The sequence below is a fragment of the Lissotriton helveticus genome, chromosome 3_1 (genome assembly GCF_964261635.1).
Source record: "Lissotriton helveticus chromosome 3_1, aLisHel1.1, whole genome shotgun sequence".
Lineage (NCBI taxonomy): Eukaryota > Metazoa > Chordata > Amphibia > Caudata > Salamandridae > Lissotriton > Lissotriton helveticus.
In genome coordinates this window covers 1,801,144,161-1,801,172,093 of record NC_136061.1, presented here as the reverse complement: position 1 = coordinate 1,801,172,093, position 27,933 = coordinate 1,801,144,161, and the positions used below count along the sequence as shown (strand labels likewise).

General features: G+C 46.4%; 1 protein-coding gene and 1 non-coding gene across 2 annotated transcripts in view; one reads left to right on the top strand and one right to left on the bottom strand.

The window, feature by feature from the left end:
• The window catches only part of LOC144823828 (uromodulin-like), a 722,123-nt gene that overhangs the window by 535,708 nt on the left and 158,482 nt on the right, over window positions 1-27,933 (bottom strand). Inside the window, exon 2 of the mRNA XM_078682690.1 lies at window positions 24,321-24,491. The gene's annotated coding sequence lies outside the window, so the exon portion shown is untranslated. The remainder of the gene's footprint in view (window positions 1-24,320; window positions 24,492-27,933) is intronic.
• Window positions 27,459-27,562, top strand: LOC144825819 (small nucleolar RNA SNORD46). Its single transcript, XR_013609595.1, has one exon. It is a non-coding gene; the product is annotated as a small nucleolar RNA SNORD46 (small nucleolar RNA).

The window sequence follows — 27,933 nt, the reverse complement described above, 5'->3', positions numbered from 1 at the left end:
TTCATTTCCATAGGGCGGTTGGACTCACTTTTAGCTCGAACGGCTGAATGGATTTCCACGAAACTTGGCAAAATTGTAGGGACTGGTAGCCCGATGTGCCTTTGCTATGTCTCAAGATATATGCTCCAGTGGTTTTTACGAAAATTAACTTTGAAAAATATATATTGGGCTACATTGGCCTATATATATGTTGGAGCCCAAATGTAGCCCAATGTAGCCCAATGAAGCCCAATGTAGCCCAATGTAGCCCAAAGATGGCCGCCAGACACACAAAAAAACAAATGTAGCCCAAATATCAGCCAGATGTAGCCCAACTATAGCCCAGTGACAGAATGACCAATCAGCTTCGCAAACCTCCGTTACGCGAAGCGGAGCGCTGTTACAGATATATATCTTTTTTTGAACGTTAATTTCTCAAAATCCACTGGAGCACATATATTGAGACCTAGCAAAGGCACATCGGGCTACCAGTCCCTAATATTTTGCCAAGTTTCGTGCAAATCCATTCAGCCGTTCGATTATTATTATTATTTTTTTTTTTTGCCCCGCGGGGCCCTTTTAAAACCTCCACATCAAACCTAGGGGGTCAGCGAGGATCTACTATGCCCCCTTATAGTTATTTCCCCCTTTGTTTTGACCTCCTCTTGTCTCTCGATCCTACCGAGAGACAAGATGGCGGCCGCTACGGACTTTTTGGAATGTTGACAGACGCCGGAGAACCAATCAGCTTCGCTTCACAAAGCTCCGTTGCGCGAAAAGTACGCGTCCTGGGACGCTGCCAGGTCCGCTGTTACAGATATATATCTTTTTTTAAACGTTAATTTCTCAAAATCCACTGGAGCACATATATTGAGACCTACAAAAGGCACATCGGGCTACCAGTCCCTACAATTTTGCCAAGTTTCGTGCAAATCCATTCAGCCGTTCGGGCTAAAAGTGAGGCCAACCGCCCTATGGAAAACTCAATGTTAAAAACACGTTTTGGGACCCCCCTTTTTTCTCGGCCCCCCCTTGACAAACCCCCCCCAAATTTCCAAGGGCTTCTCAGAAACAAAATGTGCCATTTTCCTGAAAATTTCAGCCAATTCCGTCCACAAACGCCAAAGTTATTAGACATAGAATTTTCAAAAATCCCATAGAGAAAAAATCCTAACTATATATACCTACTGGGGACCGCCAGTAGGTAATATATATATATATATATATATATATATATATATATATATATATATTCACGCTCCAAGGTTGTCCACCATGTGAGTAGCACGCGAGCAGCAGCTTTATTTATGTGTAGGTGAGGACGGGGATCCGCTTGTAGACGCCGCTCCGTAATGGATCTGCCCGACGCGTTTCGAAGCTCCATCTGCTTCTCTTCAGGGGCTTTAACGGAAGTGGTGTGCGCACCCGCTACACTTCTCCAATTATATAACTCGCCCGTCGATGGGAGGCTCCAGTGAGACTTCTGGGAAGTGTAGTACGGAAAGCACACAATCAAGTCCTGTATGGACTCCACAAGTGGGCCCGTCCTCGATTCCATGTACGGCTGCTACTTCACTGCCGTGACCCCCACGTTAACGGGGTGCACACCGCTTCCGTTAAAGCCCCTGAAGAGAAGCAGATGGAGCTTCGAAACGCGTCGGGCAGATCCATTACGGAGCGGCGTCTACAAGCGGATCCCCGTCCTCACCTACACATAAATAAAGCTGCTGCTCGCGTGCTACTCACATGGTGGACAACCTTGGAGCGTGAATCTATATGCGGCAGTCCAGCCGCAGAGTATGCACCACCCCCTTAACGTGGGGGTCACGGCAGTGAAGTAGCAGCCGTACATGGAATCGAGGACGGGCCCACTTGTGGAGTCCATACAGGACTTGATTGTGTGCTTTCCGTACTACACTTCCCAGAAGTCTCACTGGAGCCTCCCATCGACGGGCGAGTTATATAATTGGAGAAGTGTAGCGGGTGCGCACACCGCTTCCGTTAAAGCCCCTGAAGAGAAGCAGATGGAGCTTCGAAACGCGTCGGGCAGATCCATTACGGAGCGGCGTCTACAAGCGAATCCCCGTCCTCACCTACACATAAATAAAGCTGCTGCTCGCGTGCTACTCACATGGTGGACAACCTTGGAGCGTGAATCTATATGCGGCAGTCCAGCCGCAGAGTATGCACCACCCCCTTAACGTGGGGGTCACGGCAGTGAAGTAGCAGCCGTACATGGAATCGAGGACGGGCCCACTTGTGGAGTCCATACAGGACTTGATTGTGTGCTTTCCGTACTACACTTCCCAGAAGTCTCACTGGAGCCTCCCATCGACGGGCGAGTTATATAATTGGAGAAGTGTAGCGGGTGCGCACACCGCTTCCGTTAAAGCCCCTGAAGAGAAGCAGATGGAGCTTCGAAACGCGTCGGGCAGATCCATTACGGAGCGGCGTCTACAAGCGGATCCCCGTCCTCACCTACACATAAATAAAGCTGCTGCTCGCGTGCTACTCACATGGTGGACAACCTTGGAGCGTGAATCTATATGCGGCAGTCCAGCCGCAGAGTATGCACCACCCCCTTAACGTGGGGGTCACGGCAGTGAAGTAGCAGCCGTACATGGAATCGAGGACGGGCCCACTTGTGGAGTCCATACAGGACTTGATTGTGTGCTTTCCGTACTACACTTCCCAGAAGTCTCACTGGAGCCTCCCATCGACGGGCGAGTTATATAATTGGAGAAGTGTAGCGGGTGCGCACACCGCTTCCGTTAAAGCCCCTGAAGAGAAGCAGATGGAGCTTCGAAACGCGTCGGGCAGATCCATTACGGAACGGCGTCTACAAGCGGATCCCCGTCCTCACCTACACATAAATAAAGCTGCTGCTCGCGTGCTACTCACATGGTGGACAACCTTGGAGCGTGAATCTATATGCGGCAGTCCAGCCGCAGAGTATGCACCACCCCCTTAACGTGGGGGTCACGGCAGTGAAGTAGCAGCCGTACATGGAATCGAGGACGGGCCCACTTGTGGAGTCCATACAGGACTTGATTGTGTGCTTTCCGTACTACACTTCCCAGAAGTCTCACTGGAGCCTCCCATCGACGGGCGAGTTATATAATTGGAGAAGTGTAGCGGGTGCGCACACCGCTTCCGTTAAAGCCCCTGAAGAGAAGCAGATGGAGCTTCGAAACGCGTCGGGCAGATCCATTACGGAGCGGCGTCTACAAGCGGATCCCCGTCCTCACCTACACATAAATAAAGCTGCTGCTCGCGTGCTACTCACATGGTGGACAACCTTGGAGCGTGAATCTATATGCGGCAGTCCAGCCGCAGAGTATGCACCACCCCCTTAACGTGGGGGTCACGGCAGTGAAGTAGCAGCCGTACATGGAATCGAGGACGGGCCCACTTGTGGAGTCCATACAGGACTTGATTGTGTGCTTTCCGTACTACACTTCCCAGAAGTCTCACTGGAGCCTCCCATCGACGGGCGAGTTATATAATTGGAGAAGTGTAGCGGGTGCGCACACCGCTTCCGTTAAAGCCCCTGAAGAGAAGCAGATGGAGCTTCGAAACGCGTCGGGCAGATCCATTACGGAGCGGCGTCTACAAGCGGATCCCCGTCCTCACCTACACATAAATAAAGCTGCTGCTCGCGTGCTACTCACATGGTGGACAACCTTGGAGCGTGAATCTATATGCGGCAGTCCAGCCGCAGAGTATGCACCACCCCCTTAAAGTGGGGGTCACGGCAGTGAAGTAGCAGCCGTACATGGAATCGAGGACGGGCCCACTTGTGGAGTCCATACAAGACTTGATTGTGTGCTTTCCGTACTACACTTCCCAGAAGTCTCACTGGAGCCTCCCATCGACGGGCGAGTTATATAATTGGAGAAGTGTAGCGGGTGCGCACACCGCTTCCGTTAAAGCCCCTGAAGAGAAGCAGATGGAGCTTCGAAACGCGTCGGGCAGATCCATTACGGAGCGGCGTCTACAAGCGGATCCCCGTCCTCACCTACACATAAATAAAGCTGCTGCTCGCGTGCTACTCACATGGTGGACAACCTTGGAGCGTGAATCTATATGCGGCAGTCCAGCCGCAGAGTATGCACCACCCCCTTAACGTGGGGGTCACGGCAGTGAAGTAGCAGCCGTATATGGAATCGAGGACGGGCCCACTTGTGGAGTCCATACAGGACTTGATTGTGTGCTTTCCGTACTACACTTCCCAGAAGTCTCACTGGAGCCTCCCATCGACGGGCGAGTTATATAATTGGAGAAGTGTAGCGGGTGCGCACACCGCTTCCGTTAAAGCCCCTGAAGAGAAGCAGATGGAGCTTCGAAACGCGTCGGGCAGATCCATTACGGAGCGGCGTCTACAAGCGGATCCCCGTCCTCACCTACACATAAATAAAGCTGCTGCTCGCGTGCTACTCACATGGTGGACAACCTTGGAGCGTGAATCTATATGTGGCAGTCCAGCCGCAGAGTATGCACCACCCCCTTAACGTGGGGGTCACGGCAGTGAAGTAGCAGCCGTACATGGAATCGAGGACGGGCCCACTTGTGGAGTCCATACGGGACTTGATTGTGTGCTTTCCGTACTACACTTCCCAGAAGTCTCACTGGAGCCTCCCATCGACGGGCGAGTTATATAATTGGAGAAGTGTAGCGGGTGCGCACACCGCTTCCGTTAAAGCCCCTGAAGAGAAGCAGATGGAGCTTCGAAACGCGTCGGGCAGATCCATTACGGAGCGGCGTCTACAAGCGGATCCCCGTCCTCACCTACACATAAATAAAGCTGCTGCTCGCGTGCTACTCACATGGTGGACAACCTTGGAGCGTGAATATATATATATATATATACAAGTTTTCACCCTCTGCACACGATTACAAGTTTACCTTACGGTGAATTTTTGAGGATCCATAGAGCTTGTAGCACACCAGAATCGTTAGTTGCAGCACAGGAAGCAGCTAGATGTAGGTTTTTACAAAGAGGGTACAGTGCCAAATTGCTGGACTCTGCCCTTATTAAAGCCAATGCACATGATAGACTTGACTTGTTGCAAAATCAGTCTATACTGGCAACAACTGTAACTGATTCACTCTCTACTTCGAGTCAGATTGAAAGCTCCAGGCATAGTCCCTGGTTTCATGCCGATTTATTACTACATACAGCAGGCAGGCCAATAAGATCAAAGGCATAATCAATGCACAGTGGCCCATAATTGTTACTGATACAGTATTGTCCCAAATTGTACCTGCTAAACCTAACCACACATACGGAAAAGCCCGATCCATGAGGAGAGACCTGGTCAGAACCAGTCCAGAAACAGATCTTAAATTGGGGTGGTTAACATCCAGCAAAGGCTTTTACAAATGCAGTACATGCAGAGCCTGCAAATTTGGCATGAATACTAAAACCTACTTGACGGCTTTCTCAGATGCCCCTGTTAACTTTAAAGGGCACTACACGTGTCGCACAAAATATGTTGTGTATGTCTTGCAGTGCGTCTGCGGGTTACGTTATGTAGGCAGCACCAAGCTGCCAGCTTACCAGCGGATCTTACAACATCTACGTGCAACCGTTAATTCAGATCCCACATATCCAGTAGCCCGGCACGTAAAATTGGAGCATGCAAATAACCTTAATGTGCTCAAGTACTTTGTCATCGATAGTGTTCCCCTGAGCAAAAGAGGGGTCAACAGAGAAAAACAGCTAAGACAGCTAGAGACAAACAGCTAGATTCATGAAAGGACCGTTTTGCGAGTCTTTAATAGCGGTTCATAAGGAATCGCTATTAAGGACTTGCAAAACGGGATTCATGTAAGAATTTCTAAATAAATTGCGATTCCTACACATTCCTTATTTGCGATTAGCAAATTGCTATTCGCAAATAAGGAATAACTCCCCATTCATTCCTATGGGCCTAAAGGAATGAATGGGCCCATAGGCCCATTCCATTAAAGGCCCATAGGAATGAATGGGGAGTTATTCCTTATTTGCGATTAGCAATTTGCTAATCGCAAATAAGGATGCGATTGCAAGGGTGCAGGGTTGTCCAAAGGACACCCTGTAGCACCCCTGAAATGTGAATTTACACTGATGTTGTGCACACACATGTCCAAAGGACATGTCTGTGTGTAACATGCAACTTAGAAAAATGCATTTAAATGCATTTTTCTAAGTTTTAGCTATTTACCACGAGGTTTGACTTTGTGGTAAATAGCGGTCCTAAATTGCGATTTCGCAATTTCAAAATGGTTCATGAATTGCATTTAAGGAATCTCAAATAGAGATTCCTTAAATGCAATTCCTCGCAAATGTGCGAATTCTTTATTAGCGAATTTTGCATTTGGGATGATGAATCCCAAATGCAAAAATTGCACTCGCAAAGGGCCAGATTCTCAGAATCTGGCCCTTTGCGAGCGCAATTAAGCTTGATGAATCTAGCTGAAAGTACATAATAGAGTTTGACACCAAGGTCCCGAAAGGAATAAATATTTGCGAAGATTGACATCATTACCTTTAAACCAGTTTTACCTGCAACATTGGGGCAGTTACTTTTATGTCTATGGATATTTACTACTTTAGTACACTTTGCCATTTCTTGCCGACATTAGTTACATATTTCTTAATCCGGTTGCCACTAGGGACTCAGATATTTGGTCATTACTCTCCAAACTAGGTCCCCCCTCCACTGTATTATCATCTAAGGGGAGGGTTTAGAGCTAATCCTATTATTCGGGTTCAGTTTGTCAACTTGTCCTTTTCCCGTAAAATGTATTCAGTACAGCATACAGTTGTACATATTTTAATTAGAACACAAGTCACTTTTTTAGCACTTTTTCACTTTCACATCATGCTGAACAGGTTTGTGATGTACTCTCGTTTAATTGAGAATTAAGTTATATTTGTTTTTTTGTTGCCAACATGGCTTTGTACGCTTTACATAGGGAACAATGAATGTCTCAAGCTGACAGGTAATAATGTCAAAAGTCTTGTGCAAGTAACAACATTGCCGTAACGAAATCTGTTATTATACAATTCTTGTTTTGAAATCATAATGTAGGCATACAAGCTAGAATAACATCTGGATGGTTATATTGAAACAGGCAATTATATGCCTATTATATGTCCACAGGTTTCCCTTTTCTTTTGTATGAGGTGTATTTGCATTTGTGCCGTTATTTTATATTTTTCAATTTATTGAAATTAGATACGCAGTAGTCGACCATTTATAACTTAATCCCTGTGGGCGCTCACAATATACCCAACAACAATATCTTAATGACTGTCTAATCAGGCAAAATTTGTTGTTAATTCAATGAGCGTTTATTCTGTGAACACGGTCCCGTGTTTCACTGCAAATTTTTCCTTACGCTATGTGACACACATGAGATTGGTTGATTTAGAGCGAAACTTCATCACCATGTTTGTCATTTCAGCGTAACAAAGCCATGTGCATTTTACTGCATTTCGCTGTAATATATATTATTGCATTTAACACTAAAAAACATAGAAACAAATTGTATAGTAACGTGAGTTGCAAAGATGTAATTTGTACCTGAAAAAAGTATTTCTTTCATGTTCATCATGACGGTAGTCTGTTTAATCACGTGATTGTGTCACCTGTATATTTAAACTTCAATTTTCAAGCAACGCGATTATGTGAGCAAGGCCACACCGTTGGCTGAAACGCGTCATCTTGTCATGCATTGCGTTTTCATGGATTAAATATAGTCACTGTTGCCAGCAGTGTATGAAGGCATCCAAGAGTCTGTTTCTCTCCTTTTGGTTGGTTCAAGCACCGGAGTGGTAATCGGATATATATATATGTATTAACAAATCAATTTGTATGGTTTTTTTTTACTTACATTAATTATTTATTAATTTTAAGGTTATTTAAGCATTTTAAATATTTTTAAGTTAATTATATTTATTATTTCATTAATGTTTAATTACTTTAAAGCATTTAAAAAAATCGATATTTTGTCTAACTATATTTTTTACAACATTATTTTTGATTCGATATTTTTCTACTTACCTGTTTGGAGATAGGTATTCGATATTTTGGCATTCTTTATTTTTTACTCGATATTATGCTACTTTTGTTTCAGTGATCCATGCAAGGCACCCCTAAGTTAGGCCCAAGGTGGCCCAGCAGAGTGTAGTGTGTTTAAAAGGTAGGGTATGTACTCGTGTGTTTTACATGTCCTGGAAGCGAAATACTGCTACTGCTAATTTTGTTTTTCACTTCAGAAAGGCCTATCTCTCCCCTAGGTATCTTCCAATTCGGAGCAGATAGAAATTTGGAGTTTTTCTCTCTGGACAATTTAAAAATACATCTTTCGGTAAAGTTGATTCTTAATATGAGGGTCTGAAAATGGCAGTTTCAGAAAGTGGTTGTTTTCCTATTTTAACCATTCTGTGCCGCTCCTTATCTTGGAATACATGCCTGAGTCAGGATGCCAGTAGGGCTGTCTGTGGACTCTAGACAGTCACATAAAGGGAGTTGAGGTGTGCCCTGCATATCCTGACGGCCCATCATCAGACTGATGGGTCTTCCTGAGGTAGAGTGGTGGGAGGAGTTGACACTGCCACCTGAATAGGGCTGTGCCTGTCCTCACACAATGAGGTCTCCATCCCCTGTAGTGTCTCTGGAACCAGGGCAGGGAAGGGCATGGTCTTGGGTACTAAACAAATGCTCCTTTGAAATGTGCCTACTTCAAAGCCGTAATTGGTATAAGTACTGGACCTCTGTCATCATATTTTCAGAATACTTCTGAGTTGGGGACATTCTGCCAGGAAGAAGAGCTGGATAGCTGTCAGGAGTGGCCACCATGAATCCGTTTGCTTTGCTGTGTTGGCCTGCTGCTTGCTGCTTCTGTCTTGAGTGTAAAATGGGACTTGACTTTGCTTTCCACATCCTACTTCCAAGGTTCTCCAAGGGCTTGAGTTGAGCTTTCCTCCTGGTAAGAAGTCTCGGGGCAATCAAAGACTTTACCTGCAGCACCTGGGCTACTCTGCTGGGAGTCCGGACTTTCCAGGTGGTGCCAAATCCCGTTCCTGGGCCTTTGGAAGTGAGTTTGCTGGGTTCATCAAGATGAAACTGGTACATCGACTTTGAGCACAACTTCAAAGTCTGCGCCACTCTTTGACACAACACCGCTGTCTGCACTGGAGGCGTGGTTCCAGCTAAGCTCATCAAACGCGACTAACAGTGCAGGCCCCGATGCCTCCGCAGTGCCTCTGAAGTGCCAAAACAGTATGAGACTTGAATTCCGTGCCATGGTGTGACATCAACACCGCAAAGTCGACACCTTGCAGCTTGAACTTCAGAGCTTCATTGACTCCACAGCGTAGGAAGGAACAGACACCTTGCCGCCAATGCTGCCTCACCTCCCCTGCGACAGTAAGAAACCTATGTATCTCCTACCCTGCCTAGCAGTAAGAAACCAGCTTCAGTGACTCGCCACCTCCCTGATGCCGTGCAGTGTCTTTGTTTCTCATCCTTTTCTAAGGTACAGTACCCGGGGTCTATGTGACTCTGTAGCCCGCCTGTGCTCGAATCCAACTTCGTCAAGCACGCCGAATAGCCCCAGTTGGAGCAGTTGTGTTTCTAAGAGCTATCACTGCATTTAATCTTTGAAACTCTGTATCTTTACTTGTGCATGCTGGATTTTTGTCATTTTGGTCTTGTTTTACTCAGATAAATGTTGGCCGGTTTTCTAAACTGGTGAGGAGTCATTCTGTGGTGTTTTCACTGTGTTACTGTATGTGTGTACAAATTCATTACACATTGCCTCTGAGATAGGCCTAATTGCTCTTGTCAAGCTACCCAGGTGGTGAGCACGGGTTATTTTATGGGTATAACTTACTTACCCCGAGTAGAGTGAGGGTTTGTACCTGGACAGTGTGTAAACCACTGCATACCAGAGATCCCACTTCTAACAGTGAACATATTTTTTAAGTCCTTAGGCTGCCCCCCATCATCAGTGTTCTATCATCAATCCCTCAGCCATTAAACAAAATCACACATTGATTGGCTCCTGTTTGCAACAAGGGAGATGGTGAAGGCACACATGAATGCAGGAAAGTGGAGACATGATGCATAGAACAACACACAAATATGTGTGTGATACTTGTATGCAAAGCTTTGTAGTAACAGCTTTAGAGACACTCTCTAGTCCCATCTCTATGTGGCAGGGTACCCATAAGATGATAATGGGAAACAGTCAGTGGTTTAATTGTGATGGCCACTAGTGTCTTGGCAATACATTAAAGGAATCCCATGTCCATATTCAAAGTGAGGCAGCCCGTATGTTCGGCGCTTCCTTCTCAATTAGGAGTAGTCCTTTGAATATGGACAAGGGATTCCTTTAATGTATTGCCAACACTCTAGTCTCGTACATCACAACGAGCTTTGCAATCCTGGGCTTACAGAAGTTTTGATCTCATACTGGAGAGATGTGTACTATTATTTGTTGCACCAAAGACTCATTTTGGACTCTGGGCGGTCTTAAGTACCCTGCATACTACGGGCACTTTGAACATTCCTTTGAGTTCTGCCATCACAGATATACAAAATATACAATTTGAGCCTGGCAAAAAGTCATCTAGACGACGAATCACATGTCGTCTGTCTGTACCAACGCTACAACTACGTGTCAACAAGTCAAGCATTTCCACCTTAAACTATATTCTTGTTACCATTAAATTCAACTGACAACAGAGTCAGTTTGAACCTATTTTTGTGTTGTGCTCTGCTTTATAAATGTTGATATTACTCACCATCTTCACATCTCCCTCAGTAAACTAACAGTGGCAGTTTATCACAGTGCACACTGGCACATGCTCCTCACACTCTGCACCAATATCTGCTGTTTACACGCCCTGTCTGTTCTGGCTCATTACAGTGTCAGCCACTGCCAGCTCTTCACTGCCCACTAATTACAGCTGCTGACACTGCTCCTCAGCACCTGTGGCCCACTGCCCACCACTGTCTGCTCCTCATACTGCCCTTTTGGGTTCTTCAGTTGTGTCTAGGATGCAGATAGCAGAGTTGAGTTTGGTGGAATGGGAAAGAGAGTGTCAATTGGGTTTTTAGCAGGTGTTTGCCTCTTTTCTTGTTCTCCTTTGCTCTTCTGAAACCCTCGTCTACAGACCCCCGGACTCCGACCACAGTTCAGTGACTCCATCGTCGACGTCGTCAGCACACACACCCTCGCCTCCATGGACTACATCCTCCTCGGGGACCTGAACTTCCACCTCGAGAACAACAAAGACACCAACTCCACCACCCTGATTGACAACCTCCACAACCTTGGACTCAGACAACTTGTCCCGACACTGACCCACTCCGCTGGCCACACACTTGATCCCATCTTCTCCGCAAGCCCCCATGTCTCCTTCAACCACACCTCGGAACTCCACTTGACCGACCATTGCTGCATCCACTTCACCTTCTGGAAACCCACCACACACCACCGCACCCAACAGATGCCTTGCAGCTGCGGGAGCAAAGTCACCGAAGACCAGCTAACCACCACCCTTGTCCAGAGCCCGCACACCAACCCCAGCAACCCAGACACCGCCACCCGCAACCTCAGACAGTGGATCTACGACTGCGCCAACACTATCACCCCTCTCAAGAAACCCTCCAACAGCCAGACAGCTATGGAGCCTACAAGGACGCCACCCTCAGACACCATCACCTCATCAGATCCGCCAAAAGGGCCTCCTTCAAAGACCGCCTAGACAACAACGCACACAACAGCAAAGAGCTCTTGAACATTGTGAAAGAACTATCCAATCCCAGCTGCAACACCAACGACATTCCATCTTCGCAAGACCTGTGCGCCTTGCTGGCCACCTTCTTCCATCGCAAGATTGCAGACATCCATGACAGCTTCAATGCCATGACCACCCTGACAACCCCTGAGACCTCCGCCACCACGACCACCACCCGCACCAACCGCATGCTCTACTGGACCAACATAAACTAAGACGACACCATTAGGATCATGAACACCGTTCACTCCGGTTCTCCGTCAGACCCATGCCCACACCACATGTTCAACAAAGCCAACACCTCCATCGCACCCCATCTCCGGAAGGCCATCAACAGTTCCTTCAAGACAGCAACCTTCCCGGAGAGCTGGAAACATGCCGAGAACAACTCCTTACTCAAGAAACTCAAGGCGGACCACAAAGATCTCAGGAACTTCCAGCCCATCTCCCTGCTCCCGTTCTCGGCAAAGGTCAACGAGAAGACTGTTAACAAACAACTGACCCGCTACCGCGAGGAAAACAGCATCCTGGACCCATCCCAGTCTGGGTTCTGCAGCAACCACAGCACCAAAACCGCCTTCATCGCCGCCACTGATGACATCAGGACCCTGCTAGAAAATGGAGAAAGCGCGGCCCTCATCCTCCTGGACCTGTCAGCCGCCTTCGACACGGTCTGCCATCGCACACTACGCACACGCCTCCACAACACCGGGATCCATGAGAAGGCCCTGGACTGGACCACCTCCTTCCTCTCCATCAGAACACAGAGCGTCCGCCTCCCCCCCTTCCACTCCGAAGCCACCAAGATCATCTGCGGAGTGCCCCAGGGCTCATCCCTTAGCCCAACGCTGTTTAACATCTATGTGGCACCACTCGCACACATCACCAGACTGCATGACCTCAACATCATCTCCTACGCAGATGACACCCAGCTGATCCTCTCCTCACCAGGGACCCCCACACCGCCAAAACCAACCTCCACGAAGGAATGAAGGCTGTCGCCGAATGAAAGAGGAACAGCTGGCTGAAGCTGAACTCAGACAAGACAGAGGTCCTCATCCTCAGATCCACCCCCTCGGCCTGGGACGACTCCTTGTGGCCGACTGCACTGGGAACAGCTCCAACACCCACTGACCACGCACAAAACCAAGGGGTCATCCTCGACTCCACCCTCTCCATGACTAAGCAGGCCATTGTCGTCTCTTCCTCCTGCTTCATCACTCTCCGCATGCTCCGCAGGATCTACAAGTGGATCCCCACCAAAATGTGAAGAACAGTCACCCAGGCCCTCATCAGCAGCAGGTTAGACTATGGAAACGCCCTCTACACAGGAGCCTCGGCCAAACTCCTGAAACGGCTTCAATGCATCCAGAACGCCTCTGCACGCCTGACCCTCGACATCCCTCGCCACAGCCACATCACACCCCACCTGAAAGACCTGCCCTGGATCCCTGTCAACAAGAGGATAACCTTCAAGCTCCTCACCCACGCACACAAGTACTCCACAAGACCGGACCAGCGTACCTCAACAGATGACTCAGCTTCTACACCCGCACTCGCCAGCTGCGCTCCACCGACCTCACCCTCGCCACAGTCCCCAGCATCCGAAGAGCAACCGCCGGCAGCAGATCGTTCTCCCACCTTGCCTCCCAGACCTGGAACACCCTCCCCATCCACCTACAGCAGGCCCAAGACCTGCTGTCCTTCAGAAGACTCCTCAAGACCTGGCTTTTCGAGTAGTAGCAGCATTTCCCCACCCTCCACCCCCCAGCGCAATGAGACCCTCACGGGTAAGTAGTGCACTTTAGAAATGCTATGATTGAGTGATTGATTGATTGATTGATTGATTCTTCCTCTTTCCCTTGTCTTGGATTCCCCCTTTCTACAATGTTCATTTTGCTTCACTCCTTCTCCTCATCTTTCATCTCCTCCTCTTCCTGTAACAACACCTTCACTTTCATCTTCTGCCCACCTCTTATTCATTATTCCATGTCACCGTCTTGTTCTTCATCTGTGTGCCAGCTAATAAACCCATCCTTTTCACTCTGTACCGCCTCACGTTTTTCTCCTCTTGTTCCCTTTCTTGAACCCTCCTTCTCTTCGGTATTCTCCTTATATGTCCTCTTCCTCTGCCAGTTGCAGCTTCCCCTACCCTGAGGCTTCCTCTGGCCAGATCCTACCGCCCAATAGTCACAGGGCTGCCTTTACTGTTGGTTACCATTGAGGACTATGGCTAGGAATAAGGAGAGAGCTTCACAAGACTCCCGGACGTCATTTAGCGGTCGCAGCTGTGACCCCCGCCATGCCCTATGCGACCCCATGCACTACCTTTGCGACCCTTGACCTCAGAGGTAAGTAAGCACATTTTTTATTATGCTTGATTAATTAGAATCATTGCATATAATACATAAGAATAAAATCAGAGATTATAATGAATGTGGAAATTACAAGGTTAAAATAGCTACTTTGTGTTATCCATAAAAGAAAGATTTTGTTTTAGAATGACATTACTGATTGACTCATAAATGCTTAAATCCCTTTTACAGTTAATTCTCAGTCTGTTAAAGACAGTTCGGTGAGGGTTATCTGATTAAAATGATGAATGCTCCTGCGCGGCAAGTAACGTCTTCCAGTTGTATCTACTTGTAGTATCACAAGGCAAGTTAGGAAACCTTGATGTGGCATTACAGCGCCAGATCTCGGAAAGTCACTTCCATATTCAGATCTAATTCATAACAATGGAAGATCGATTTTTCAGCCTTTGTTCAGTTAGGCCAAAAAAAATTGCAAAATGGCAGTTTAGCTGTACTAGAGTAGGATTAAAGCACATCATTACCGCCTGTCTACAAGACCTGACTCCATGCTGGTTAAAGAATGGTTTAAACAAAGATTTCTATAGGTCCTTTGGATTCTTGCAGATACATATAATATGAATCAGGTTCTCCATGCCACAGGTGCACAGACGGCAAAGCTTGTCTCCTCCTCTTCTTTCCCAAGGTGGTAAAAATGGATTCATTAAGCCAACTCCCATCCGGAGTCTTAAGAATTTTTCCTTTGTGGCAATCTTTATTCCTGCATTAAGATAAGGTTGGGGTTTAAGGTTGTCGTAATTATTGAGCACAGCCCAGCCATGAGCAAGTTTGGACAGTGCATTCTTGTCCTCTATGGATGATATTAATCTAGTTGTCTTTGTAACTAGTTTTTAAAAGCCAAGTGAACCATTCAGATGGTCCAGGCGTCTGTCAAGCCAAGAGATTTGATGGATTCCTGAAGGTACATGTTGGCTGGCAATTTCCCAGTGCGGAGCAGCTCTAACTAGAGATGGTTGTTCAAAGCCCGTGTTTCAGCGGCCCTAATTTTATGGCAGCTTTTTACGAAGACTTCCCTTCTTTCTACCGCCTGTTTTTGAAGGCCTAATTGCAACCTTATTTGGGTGGGTGAAGCATATTTGGGAAGATTGAAAATCGCTCGGTAAGAGGATACCATTATGCTATCAAGAGTTGCGGCGTCTCTGCCGGTCAAAGATTGACTTCCGTATGTGATTGTAGGTTGCAGTTTGGCTCGTAGGACTTTTAGTAGAGGGTCGAGGGTTAGGTCCGGCAGCTTCTTCTTCAGCTGCTTCAGCGCGAAATAAGTCATGACTCCCTTCCTTTGGAAGGTTTCCAGCTGTGGCTTGAAGGAGTTGTTGTGATCTAACAACACGCCCAGATACTTGTAACTTGTTACTTGGTCTAGACGTATGCCAGCCAGATACTAGTTAGGGTTTGCCCTCTCGTGATGGTTTATTGCCATGTTTTCGTTTTTTTGCAAATGTATTTTTAGGGCATTCCGTTGCGGGAATTTGTGAGTCAATCTTAGAGGCGCTGAAGTCTAATGGGGGTCCGGCTGATCAAGACTAAATCGTCAGCATATAACAAATTTGTCAGTGTTATGCCGTCTAGTTTCAGTGCATGTGAAGAGCAACTGTCCAGCTCCCCCGGTAGATCCACCAGGAAGAGACTAAATAACAGGGGGGCCAAAACGCATCCTTGCTTTAGGCCCTTTGTTGTGGTAATTCTGCTTGAAAGATGCTTCCCAGCACCTAACTTAATTCTTACCCACGTGTTAGTGTGCAATTGAATGAGCTGGTCTAAAAGAGGTGCTGGTATCCCTGTCTGTACAGCTTATGCCAGAGCTTGGTGCAGTCAACGTGGTCAAAAGCAGCTGAGTAATCTATGAAGCAAAGGTATAGAGGGTATTTGCCCTGCTTCGCTGCATCCATGATCATGGTTCAGGCCATGATATTAGAAGATAGTGCCGTGGCCTTGGCGGAAACCTGTTTGAGTTATGGGTATAATGTGGTTCATGGAAGACCAGGTAGCCGGTACGTTTAAAATGATACCCGCATAGTATTTGGCCTCAGTGTCTATGAGGGCCAACAATCGGTAATTGTTTGGAGCAGACCTCATACCCTGGTTATATATTGGGCTGATAATTGAGCCTCTCCACGTTTCTGGAAATGCGGAGGTTCTTAAGGCATGTCCTATCACTGGAACTAGTGCTTTGCTCCAGAATTCAGGGTCCTGCTTGTACAGCCTTGGAGGTATGCCATTAGGGCCAGGTGCAGCCGCCCCTTCTTCCTCCAGCTATCTGTTTCTTTATTGCTGAAGCCAGGGGGCTATTTTGTTTGTCTACTGCACTAGATGGGGAGTGTAAGCCTGGTGGCGAAGTCATCTCCTGCTGCGTGGGCCTTAGTGGTACACTGTCGTCTTTGCTTAAGCGTTGATGGATTGCTGCTGCCCATGTTCAACTATTGACACTGATATTTCCAGGAGGGACGAGTACTGGTTCAAATTCGTTAAAATGTTTGAAAAGATTGTCAGCCCAAATTGCTTCTTTGATGTTGAAATCTATGTCGAGGTGGTTAGGCCGCTGCAGTTCGTCTACTGATTGCCAAAATGTGGCACTATTTTTCTGGTTTGCCTCATTGAGAAGTTTTGCCCATAGCTCATTTTCCTTTGCTCTTTTATTTACCCATCTCCTTCTTTTAAGTGATGTCCTTAATTCCCGGTGAGTATCATGTAGACTCGGGTTGTTCAGAAATTTGCGTTGTTGTTTTAAAGTTTGATTTATAGATTGCTTTCATTTTTTAGAGACAGGGCTCTTTACCACCTTAGTAGTGGTTGCCGAGACTCTCCTCTGATTCGGGCTTTGCCTAGATGCAAATTTTCCACCTAAAGATGTGACGAACCTTTCCCAACTTTCCAAGGACTGGTCTAAATTTGCTTCTACCTGACAATATAGGGCTTTAGCTGTTGTTGTTATTTCATCTATATTATCGGAAATAAACCTTATTCTTTTAAGATTACTGGTTTTGTCCTGCACTATGAATCGTATATCTTCTGGTGGATTGCATGACCTTGCTTGGAGACACAGCTCTTGTGGGAGATGATCACTGAATTCGTTATTACCGATCTTAAAAGTGGCAATTTTGTTGAACACAGTCAGAGTCATGAAAATATAATCTAAATGAGATGATACTGTGGTTGAATGATATGTGTCTACTGGGAGGTTGTCCTCTTTAAACCGGCCGTTCACAGCTCTCATATTTAAGTGCTCCAGATCCTGGAGCAAGTTCTTCGCTGTCCTTGTGGGCTTGATGGTCTCAATTAGACCTTGTGTTGGAATATCCCATGCGTCCGATAGGGCTTGCTTTGTATCATCAGCCTGAGTGGACCCTAGAAGGTGCATGTTGAAATCTCCAGCCAAGGTAAGTAGGTCTGTTGTCTCTTCTTCCATTATTCTCTTTACCTCCAATGACAACTCATTCACCTCTTTTGATTTTTGCTTTGGGTGCACATAAACGTTCATTATTATTATGACCTGTTTGAGCTGATTAAGCTTAAGCTTTACTTTTACGGCCTGAAGGCAGCTTGGAGGAGTTAAGTGGGATTTGAAAGGGAGAAGCTCCCCAATTTCAGTTATTGAAGCTAGGATTAATAACCCTCCTGAGGAGTGGCCAAAGTCAGATTCCCTGGTTGCCGGTAATGAGTGGGAGGTGTAGCCTTGCAGGACGTAAGGCTTATCTTCCCAGGTTTCCTGCAGCAAAATTTTGCCAAACGTTTCCTGGTATTCTAGGATCTCTTGGTCACTCGTTTTCGAAGCTAAACAATTAATGTTCCAGATGTAGATAGAGGTGCCGGGTTGTGCTGTTTGATTTGACTGTGCTGCATCCGTCTGTTGTCAATTTGGAGGTGCTGAAGTAATTAGTTGTTTGTGTGCAGGTCCCGATATTGGTTGTTAGTGGGTGAGTTAAGGCAGATTGACCTTGAGTTGGTAGTACTGCAATTGTCAGGTTAGCTCCTGTTGTTGTGCCTGGTGTTCTGCTCCTTTCAGAACTGAGAATGTTGACTGATTTAGGTTGCTTGCTTCTGTACTAAGAAAGGGAGTAGGATATAGTGGCTTTGGAATTGGCTTCAAATGTATCCCTCAGTTTGGAAATGTATTTCTTTCCTATAAGATTCTGCCTGCAACCTCTGAGGCTTGCCATCTTGTTTTGGTTGCTACAGGGCTCTGGTTGTTATTAGGTGGCAAAAATTCAACAGACAGTAAATCGGAGGTTTCAATGTTGGCTAGAGATGTGATGGAGTGTAAAAGCCGTAAAACATTCCATCTGTTTAATATGTCCTCACGAGCTCTTGATTTGTATTGAGGGATGAATATTATGGGGTCAATCTCTTCTACCAATATTGAGTCCTGATCTTGAGGCGTTGTGCCATCACTGCTAATTACTGTATAAAATGATGTTTTGTGGTGATGGTGCTGTAAGGCAGTACTGTTGTGCATTGTTTGTACGATGGGCCCTTGATGAGGAGGATTTACTTTAATTATTTCTTGGTTATGACTATTGCGAGGAAGTGTTGGTTGATCAGAAGATGGCCTAGCTTTGACTTGCACACTGAGGTTTTGCCCACGATTTTGGCTTAGGAATGATGGATGCGCAACATGACTGTCCTGTAAGGCTAGGCCTTTCAGCTCTGTTGTTTGTAAGTTCTCAATTGGTGCCTTTCTGTCTAGAATAATTGTGAGTGACTCTTGGCTTTGGTTGGTGCTTGCTGAGTTGTTACCCTGGGCAGAGGGACTATAAAAGCAGATGCTGCCGGATAATTTCCCGGTTGACTGGAAGGCAAGAGGACCTATGCTGTGCTTTTATGTGGTTGGGTATTTCTTTTGCTGGGTCCCTTGTACTTATTGCCAGTCCTGGAGCTACTGAGTCTAGAATTTCATAACTTATTGTGGCGATTGAGGCTGGGCCTGGCTAAAGATGGATGGCCGGATGCTGAACCTGTTTGATTGATGGCTTATTCCTGCTTTTCCTTTTTTGCTTGCGGCCAGATTTTGATGAGAAGTCATTTTTGTTTGGTGGTCCAGTTTTAGAGACTTGCGAGGGAGCTCTTACTCCTGTTAGACAATTGCTGCTTGACGGTAAGGACCTCGTCAATTGTGGGCTCAATGTTGTTTTATCTGCCGTCATATTATCCTTGTTAGCAGTGTTCAAGGTTGTAGCTGTTGGTTTGAGGGCAGTCAGTAGGACTCCCCCAGTTGTTGGGCGCATTAGTAGTTTGTCCACTATTGGGGCGCAAGAACATTCTTGCTGCACGGGCGATGTATTAAGGGCCGCTTTTTGCCCTCTCCTTATTAGGCTGTTCAGATTGGCTAACTTCCTATCAATCCCAGAGGTGAAATCAGCTAGTGTTTGAAGAACTGTAAGTTGGAGATCCAGTTTGTGAGACTGATATTGTAAAGCTGCAGTTGAGTATTGCATGGTACTTAATAACAATTCCCATATTAAGTTTTTATTGCTGTGATTGATGTTGGTTCCTTCTTTGCTTTTTTTGAAAGATTATTGGAATTGTGACTGTAAGAGGCGACTAGGTCCTCCCACTTGGGAAGCTAAAAAGGACATATCTCCATTGGAAGCGGGCAGGTTTTCATTGGGGGGCGACTGTCTGCTCCCTATTGGCGATGTTCCGCTGGGTTTGTCCTTTGGCGACAAGCCTGCCTGAGACATTGTTATGTCAAAGCTAGTGGTTGCCGAAAGTGGAGGTTTTTAAGTATGGTGCAGCCCCTGTTTTTAAGTGTGTTGCAGAACCTGTTTGTTGTAAGAGAGTTTGATCTTCCTCGACTGAATTTGACTCGACGGCAGAAGAGGACACATGAGCATGCTGGGGATCTGACAAATCTGAACCTGCTATTGAACCCTCTGCCACTGAGATGTTGGAATTGCTGGGTCGGAAAAATCTAATGGATTATCAAGTTGTGGCCTGATCAGATGAGGACGCGGAGTAGAGTTTGAAGCGTTACTTAAACTGACCGGTGAAGTGTTATGGAAAGAAGTGACTTGCTCTGTGTTGTTATCCGTCTGATGGAAGTATTGGTTTTCCAGTTGTTCACAGCTTTGTTCTTTATGTGTGCAAAGCACATCTAAATCATTGGTTGCTTGCATTATGTCGTCTGTTACATCTTGTATATCTTCATGATTTACTTGAGAAAACAACTCATCCCACCTGAAGGGCCCCTTAGTGTTGTTTTGAATACTTGCTTGAAGCCTGCCCTTGGAATGAATCATTGCTACAGTTTCCTTTGTTTCCTTCATAATCATTGGATGTGATTTTTGATCAAGACTGAATGGTGCTAAAGGTAAAAGAGGCATTTGCTGTTCCGCTATGGTGCTGCTTTTGGAGAATATTCCTGAACCAGGATCTTTCAGAAAGGAAAATTTTGTGTATATCTTGGGCTGGAAAGAGCAAGGATTTCTCCTTAATGGTGACCCTTCAGCTCTAATTGGATCATGATCTTTTGGGTTTTCTGAAACCAACCTCGTGTTAAATGCTTGGTCCTATGCTCCAGCTCCAGATCCCGCCACAGTGTTTGAAAGAAAGCTACCTTCCTGGACTAAAGAAATATGGTTGTTTCCGGCATTGGAATGCAAACTCCTACAAGGACTGAAAGTTGCTTTTGCCGTCGTTGTTTCTTGTGTTTCGTCGACCTTCCCACGTTTTGTTTTGTAGCTGACTGGGCCAAGATCCTGTGGGCTAGTGTCTCTAAGCCCTCTCCTGCCCTCATTCTTAGGTTTAGTTGCTTTAGCTTGTAATTGTTGCTGTTTTGTTTTTGATGGGGCTTTTCTTTCTCTGCCCGATCTCATTGTTCCTCAGCCTCAGCCTCGGCTGATTGTCTATATGGGCTGTCTGGACCGGGGCTCAGTTGTACCTTGCTGCCCCTACTCGACTTTCTGTTGTGGGGTAATTACAACGGCCAAACACCCAGCGCGCAATGCACACTGAAGTAATGCAATGCCATATGCTTGCTGGCCAGTCAGTCAGAGGATCGGTCGCACAGGGAGCACACAGGAATCACACAGGGCTGCTGTAAGACAAGCGGGCCTCTCATTAGACTCTTGTAGGCAGAATTGCAGGATTGCAGACTGCCGCCGTGGTTCTGCCAAGGATTGCTCACGCTGCAGCTACCGTGCTAGGGCAGCCACACTTGCCAAAGTTCTCTGCACTCAGATGCTGTGAGGGCCTCCCTGGAGAGGATGAGAGGCGAGTCGACTAGAATGCAAGTAGGCTGGTGGGAGAGCCGGCCTCGGCCCCGCTACTCCTCCTTTACCCCCTGAGCCTACGCTGCCTGGAGCTTGGCTTCGCACACCTCCACTCCTCTGCTCACCTCGGCAAGGTTGTACCTCAGGCTCGGCTTGGCGAGCAATCCTGCCGGTACCGGGGCTCGGGGAGCTGAGCCACCTCTGCCTCCCGCTTGTCAACTCTGCTCCTTCGCTGCTCACTGCTCTCGGACACACCATGTAACGTAACTGGTGCTCATGTAAAGCACCTCAGAGGTGGCAAAGCCAGTGACAGAAGCACAAGGTCAGCTCATTCTAATGGAAGTTGGTTGGGGCACCACTTTCCTTGTTTTATGTCTTTTTTCTTATTACGCTATTAGTGAATGACATCATATTATTCACTATTAGTATACTGAAAAAATGGGCTACAGTTAGCTGGAATATGACCCTATCTAGGAAATGAGATAAGTAAAAAATACTTTAAAATATACTTTGTGTGCATTCTTGCAAGACGTCACAGTCTGGAGGATGACCAACAGCTGCTTGAAGCTCAACGCCGAGAAAACAGAAGTCCTTGTCTTCGGTACCACCCCTTCTGCATGGCACAGCAACTGGTGGCTGACTGCCCTCAGAAGCCCATCTACCCCCTCAGACCACCCCAAGAACCTCGGCATCGTACTCGACTCATCACTCACCATGAACCGACAGGTCAACGCCGTCACCTCCAGCTGTTTCAACACCCTCCGCATCCTCCGCAAGACCTTCAAGTGGATCCCCCCTGTGTCAAGGAAGACAGCCACCCACGCACTCATCACCAGCAGACTGGACAATGGAAACACACTCTACGCCACCATCAACAAGCTCCTACTCCGCAAACTCCAAACAATACAGAACATCGCCGCCAGACTTATCCTCGACATCCCCCGACACAAACACATCAGCCAACACCTACGAAGTCTCCACTAGTTCCCCGTGAAGAAAAGAGTCACTTTCAAAATCCTCATTCACGCCTACAAATGCCTACACAACAACGGACCCAAATACCTCAACGACAGAATCAACTTCCACGTACCGAAAAGAAACCTCTGATCTTCCAACCTCGCACTGGCGGAAACCCCGTGTATCCATAGAGCCAGAGCAGGCAGAAGATCCTTCTCTCACATTACAGCCAAGACCTGGAACGAGCTACCAGCAGACATCAGATGCGCCCCCACCCTGAACACCTTCAGGAAGACCCTCAAGACCTGGTTCTTTGGCTAAACAGATCTGCGGACCCCATACCTCCCCTCTCAGCGCCTTGAGATCCTCACGGTTGAGTAGCGCGCTTACAATTCCCTGATTGATTGATTGCGAGTGAAAGTTCTTGTGCGTTTGAGTAAAAATATAGGTCAAATGGCGTATGTCACTTCAGCTACTTCTGAAATTTGGGTGAATTGACGTCCATGCGAACACCTCAACACCAGCCCATGTGGCGAGCAGGAAACAGTCTGTTCAAAGGGAACTGGGCAGAACTGACGTACACGTCATATTCTCACGTGGCTCTCATTAAAGGATTGAGATAATTTTAGTCAGTGCTTTATTAAAATGTACCACTTCTTTACTACTTTTTCATTCAGTCATAGCAATGCATTTTTTAACATTTTGCTTTTGTTCCTTCTCTCTTAACAGATAAGTCTTTCTTCTTACACTTTGGTATTAACAGGAAGGGGTAAAACAGAGGCACTGGGAAAAAGAGCGGGATCAGGCTCACCAGTTGCAAGTGTAATACATTTATTACTATGTGAAAATGATACCTTGCTTCTGGTGAGGGTCCAAAGGGACAAGTGGATTTTGTTACAGGACAAGTAGATTTATGAAGCAACCTTTCCCATGGACAAGTAGATATTTTATTAAATTCCACACCCCTCCAAATATCAGGAACAATGCATATTTAGTTATTTAATGTTTGATGTGTTTTTTTGTGTAATGTTGAATACAAGTTCTTTTATATCTAATGCATTTATTCTTCTAGCTGGATGACGGGGGAGAGAGTGATGGTAGAAAAAGGGAGGGGGCGGAATTTTTCAATTCTCGCCTAGGACGGAAAAACACCTAGAAACGGCCCTGTTGAATGGACAATTTGCGTTCTGGAGCACAATTTTATCATTAGTTTATAATAGGATATGAACTAACACTCCCGAAGAGAGTGCAGATTTATCTAATGCTTTTATGAGCCTAAAGTGAGACCTCACTAGTATCGCACCAACAAATCACATTATATAAAGCCAAATCTATTGGTTCTGAATAGGCCTGGGCGAAGCACTACGCTACACTCGCGTAGTTTGCGAAGTTTGCGCAACTTCGCACTACGTGAACTTCACGTAGCACAGTGCGAACATGCGTAGCGTAGCGTAGTGCAACGGTCATTTTTTGCTTGCTCGCGGTCCTCAACGTCAAGTTGGCGACGGCGAGCAAGCAAAATAACATCATGGCAAGACTTTTTCCTCGTTCGCGATCAGCAACATCAAGTTGCCGATTGCGAGCGTGAAGAATAAACCTCCCGGACAGATTCTCAAAGTGGGAGGTCAGGTTTCTCATTGAGAGTGGGCGTCTATGCTCGCGACCGCTCGCGATGAGAAACTACCAGTCCGCGTTGAGAAAGCTGCCGTTCGAGTATAAATCTACTCAAGCTGCAGAAAACTACAGCTCTCACTGTGCAAGATGCTGTTTTCAATGATTGCACAGTGCCGGATGCTTGTCCGCACTGTGCAATCATTGAAAACGGCATCTTGCTCAGTGCGAACATGCTACTACGCAGTTCACGTAGTGCTACGCGCGTAGCTTGCGTAGTGCGAAGTGTACTTCGCGTAGCTACGCGCAGCACTACTTCGCGAACTAACCCCAGCCTTAGTTTTGAAATGCACGTTATTTTATGTATGTGCTTCACAGTCCCACGGCTAGACTCACCCGAGCAGCAGGAGTCGGTTGAGTGCCAGAAGAGTCCCACCGGGCAGCATTGGGTTGTGTCTGGATTACACGCAGGTGAAACGCAGGTGGCGGAACTTGCACAGTAACACCCGATTCCATCAGTACATGCCCCATTACAACTTGAGCATGAGGGCACTGAGCTGTTTCCGGCTGCAAGAAGAGGGAAGAAGGAAAAGGGGACAGTTAGATGGGATCCAAATACAATTAAACTGCCGGAAACCTGACCAATTACACATTACCGCGCACATTCCTCATCCACGGCTTTTATATTTTATAAACATTTGGCAAACGCGGAGCATTAGCCCTAAGGGGCATCCAAGAGTGAGAGAGATCCAATATCCATTATAGAAACAACCCCACAACAATAACACAGTATGCGGCACTGGGATACCGGGCATGCAAAGGTACAATTAAACAACTACTGGAAAAGGAGGGCAAAAGGGAGCGAATTTCAAACCTGGGTCCCAAAGTAGAAGTCCCTACCCAATCTCTCTGCAATCGACTTGTTATTGGAGGAGTTGTTTTTCCTAAATCAACTAGCCACTCTCTTAAACTGCAGATCAGACTATGAAAAAGTAACCGAATATTTCATTTTTTCCACGCTCCAGAGAAGCATTTACCCGCGCTAAATCCTCTGTCTATGGACTGTTAAATATGGCCGTATTTCCTTCACCTCACCTTTTCTCCTGTTCTCAGCCCTTTAAATACAGCACCTCAGGCTTGGATGTGAGAGGGCAAGTGAGGAGCAGTTATGATGCTAGAGGTCAGCAGCTCTTGACATTCAAACATTACACAGACCATCAACCATGAAATCATACAAAAAACGTTGGGGCTCATTCCAGTAATGGTGTTCATCTAAAGAATGCAATCGTTTATCTATTTTACAAGGGTTTCTCCATCAACTATTTCCTATCAGTGGTCAGCCATAAAAGTATTAAATATCCTGGGAAATTTCTCTAAAACCTCTTTTCTGGTTTCAAGACTAATAAAGGGTTTCAGACTCAAAAAGCTGGTTAATTAAAATCTGATTCTCTCTCGGGAACTATTGATAGTTTTGGGGGGCCTTCAGTAAGAATCTTTTTCGCACCTAGAAACGTGGAATCTAGCCTAGTTATCATTTAAATCAGATTTTCTGGTGGCTTTTACCTCTGTGAAGTGATTGGGCGTATTGGGAGTCATCATTCCTTTACTTAAGCTTCTTCCCAAATAAAGGTAGGGCCATATTATCAAGAAAGGGCGATACATTATCGCCACTTTTATCGGCAGGAAACTGCTGCTAAAGCGGCAATAATGGGCTTGATAATAGGCCTTTGTGAATTCCCATAGAAGCCCAGGTTCTGGTGTTAACCTGGGCTTCTATGGGAATTCACAAGGGCTTATTATCAAGCCTATAATCGCCGCTTTAGCTGCAGTTTCCTGCCGATAAAAGCGGCGATAATGTATCACCCTTTATTGATAATATGGCCCCTAGTCCTCAACTTAGATGCTAATTTTGTTCTAAAGAGTCATTCTTCCTTCCACTTATCACAGGAAGCGGTATTACCGGTTCTTCTTTCAGAAAAAAATTGGCGTACTTACTCCATTGAACAGTAGAAGAGCGATGTCTCCATCTAAGCAGAACTAAGGAGTTGACAACGCCCAGCTTGCTTTTTGTGTCTCATGGGTCAGCAAATAAATTAGAGCACTGAATGCAGGGGTCTGGGGGCTGGAACCACTGGATTCAAGCAAGCCTGGCTGAAGACGGCTGGAATGCCAGAAACCGGTCCTAGGAAACTTGTTTCCGGTCCAGGGAAGGCATGGCTGGGCAGTTCGGGCTGGACTGTTCCCATGAGGCACAGGGTCAGACTGATTTGCATATGGCCATGTCTGTCATCTTGAGTAGCCCAACCAGGTCTTGCAGTGACCATTTGCCCACCAGCGTGGATGGGTACTGTTGGGGTCCCAGAGCTCAACAGCACTGCTGCGCATGTTGGCAGAGCCCAGGCATCAGGCTGCTCATCTCTTCCCTTTTCTGCCAGTGACTGTCTCCGCAGGTTTCACAGTTGTGTCTCCGGCCACAATCATTGATTCATAACAAAAGGCTTGTGGAGGTCAGTGGTCTTCCCTCCAACCCGGGTCATCACTTCTATGGCCCCCAGGGCTCACAGGTACCACTGGGCCCTCAAGTGGCCAAAGCAGCAGGCCTTTCAGTACCTCTTAGAGTGGATCACGCTAACCTCTCTGGGCCTTGTGGCTGCTCCTCTGGTCACCATCTTAGGAGCGCTCTACGGGGCTCACCGCCTCCCGCTCTCCCAGTGTGCTGCGGTTCTAAGGCAGCAGATGCTGCCCCCAGGCTCTCACTCCCCGGTGACGACAGTGCCGTACCCAACCGGAACTGATGGACCCCGATTATTGCAGGATTTATACAAGGTACGGCAAAAGCAGTCGGAGCACTCTAAATTAAATCTGGTCAAAGGCCTGACACAACATTTAGCTTTGGATTGTTTTCAGGATAGACTTTCATAAATATATGTCCTCGACAATTTTGTTTCGATCAATCACTCTTCAATGACACATTTGTGGTATTTTATAGACTCATTAGTCCTAATGAGACCTGGCTTTTGACAGTAAATTCTGGCTTCCGTTACATTTGCATGACCTAACATTTATTGATCAACCCATTTTGATTATACCACGCAATTTGCACTGACGGGATTTAGTAAGCACTCTTTGGTTTTTGAGGAATGGTTATATCATGCATGACATCAAAACTAATTGTCTCTACCAACTATAATTGTAAGTGAGTTTGACAATCAGACATGTCCTCGTTTGAGGGCATTATACCTTGTGTTCAGGGTATAGAGTAAATTGTTAAAGGCCACCGCAGTGGCACAAGACACTTATTGTATTGGTGTATATATAAGCTGTTACTCATTTTGAACACTATGTTCTCTTGCAAGGTATCTCACGGTACAACTGGCACAAGCGCCTCAAAACTAGAGGCAAAAGGAAGCCCTATCACAAGAAAAGGAACTATTAATTGGGGCGCCCTGCTGCCAACACAAAGGTGGGTGATGGCCATTTGTCAGGGCTTTTTGAAGGAGGGAAGTGGGCTATGTTGGTATTAAACTCAAGGCAATGCATGTGATGAGAACTAATCCTGAGGCAGGTGAATGAAACTGATTTGGTCGCATTTTATCCACCTGTCAATGATAGGGTTGTCATAGTTACTCTGATTGCTTTGCCTAATTTAGTGTTATACTCTGTTTTCTGTCTTTGTGTTATAGATTCTGTTTGGGCTGATCACTCTACTTCTTCATAAATTGGGCCTCAACATATTCACACAGTAAGAGTCCGTGGTGGTATTCTGGTAACTTTTCCTGGGGCTCAGAGTGTAAGTAACTACACCTGGGATTACTTCCGGCAAGTGAGGGTAGCTTGCTAAACAATGATTAGCTGCATATTTTCAAAAGTCTTTTGTCTGTTCTATGGTTATTTTGGCATGTCGTTCCCGCCCCTGATCCCTCCCACAAATGGGCCCATTTGTAGTATGGGCACATGAGATGCATTTCATGGGAGGCCTGCTATAGATTTCCATATGTGGATCATGTTG